The following is a 1,225-nucleotide window of genomic DNA, read 5'->3' as shown; positions in this document are numbered from 1 at the left end:
CCCCGGTGACCTCCTACAGCCATGGTCGATGGCAGCCCCGGCAAGGAGTGGCTCACGGTCACAGGAGAGAAGGATCTCCGTACCCTACAAAGCTCGCTGGAGACGGATCCATAGAAGCGCAACCAGCAGCTCAAGTAGTTTTACCTGTGCAACCATCCTGCTAATTCGCTGGACCTGAAGAATACCGACGAGTCAACGGACACAGGATGTTCCTGCAGGCTGTATGTTTCTGTTCTGTTTCTCACTGTCTTCTATTCCTAATTCAATTGCTTCTCACATAGTTTGTGTAGACTGTATGGTTTGATTAGAAAGAAAAAATCGTTGATTTAATCATTCACCTGAAGTGACTTTGTTGCACTTTTGATGTTTTTTTCTGTATCTAAACTTCTGAATTTTGTACGAATGTGAAAGTCTTGCAGCCAAAATAAAAGTACAGGGATCGTGTGCAATTCACATGTTGTGTTGTCTTTTGCCCTGAACAACTAGAGTTAGTTGTCGCTTATTTGTTGTTTGGGCACGACAATATTTTAGGACGACCATTATGTTGGCTGGCGTCTGCTGTGCTAACCATCGGACAATTTTTTAATCTTGGTAATTTGGGAAGAGATGTCTTAGTTAGATATCAACTGCAGAAATTGTATGTTGTCAGTGTACATTCACTGTATTTATAGGACCATGCTGTTGTGAATCATGTATTAAACGAGGCGTACAATTCACATAGATATTATTTTATTTTAGAGTAATACAGAATTCTTGCTAACAAGTAGTGGGGATTGTGTATGCTTGGGCGATGATCTCATTTCTTGGTCTTCCAAATAAGAACATCACGAGTCCCAGTCTATTGTGTAAGCCAAGTACCATGCCACAACTCACGATGTCGCTGAAACATGTTGGTTATGCCAGCTGCTGCAGGAGCTACATCATCCACTCGCATACTGTAATTGTTTACTGAGACAACATCAACATGAAATATTTGTCTGTCAACTCAGTAAAGCACCAACGGATCAAGGACATTGAGGTTGATATTTGTATTCTACTCGGAAAAGGTGACTATATTAATTAATTCTAAGCACCCCTCTTCAGTCCATCTTATATAGAAATCTCAAGCCTATGTCTATATAAGATGCACGTGCGTACATATACACTGCTTGAGCAACAAAAACTTCTATACTACATACTCCTCTCTATGCGTATGTATGCATTACAAAAAGAAGAAACTGATAAT

This window comes from Triticum dicoccoides, chromosome 6B (assembly GCF_002162155.2).
Source record: "Triticum dicoccoides isolate Atlit2015 ecotype Zavitan chromosome 6B, WEW_v2.0, whole genome shotgun sequence".
In the NCBI taxonomy this organism is placed as follows: domain Eukaryota; kingdom Viridiplantae; phylum Streptophyta; class Magnoliopsida; order Poales; family Poaceae; genus Triticum; species Triticum dicoccoides.
The sequence above is the reverse complement of the archived record's forward strand: the minus strand, read 5'-3'. Positions refer to the sequence as shown.